The following is a 351-nucleotide window of genomic DNA, read 5'->3' on the forward strand; positions in this document are numbered from 1 at the left end:
TGAGGCCGGGATAGAGTGAGCTGAGGCAGCGGGGTCGAGAACGGCGTGCCCTGCGGATGCGACGAATGAGCGGCAACCACATGTGATGACCCCGGGCTGGACCACGGTGAAAGTTGATGTATTCCCTCAGCGACCAGCACAGATCAGCTCTAGGCATGACGAAGCGGATATCGTCCTCTTTTGGAAGACCAAACAAAGTAGTTTCATTTTCACAACGAAGCACACAGCGCCTTCACGACATGAAGCTGCAGCGTCAACAATACTACAGTGAGACTAAATGTTACGCCTTCTTTCTTTGCGTGAACATTTGGGCGGCGTTATGCAAATCTTCCCACATAGTGAGGTAGATAT

General features: G+C 51.6%; 1 protein-coding gene and 1 long non-coding RNA gene across 2 annotated transcripts in view; both read right to left on the reverse strand.

Moving 5' to 3' along the window:
- Positions 1–351, reverse strand: part of LOC107663326 (mitogen-activated protein kinase kinase kinase kinase 4-like) — a 38,761-nt gene that overhangs the window by 26,832 nt on the left and 11,578 nt on the right. The window lies entirely within an intron of this gene.
- The window catches only part of LOC107663327 (uncharacterized), a 3,011-nt gene that overhangs the window by 2,330 nt on the left and 330 nt on the right, over positions 1–351 (reverse strand). The gene's annotated exons all lie outside the window — the stretch shown is intronic.

The sequence above is a fragment of the Sinocyclocheilus anshuiensis genome, unplaced genomic scaffold, assembly GCF_001515605.1.
Source record: "Sinocyclocheilus anshuiensis isolate Anshui unplaced genomic scaffold, SAMN03320099.WGS_v1.1 scaffold2640, whole genome shotgun sequence".
Taxonomy (NCBI): Eukaryota; Metazoa; Chordata; class Actinopteri; order Cypriniformes; family Cyprinidae; genus Sinocyclocheilus; species Sinocyclocheilus anshuiensis.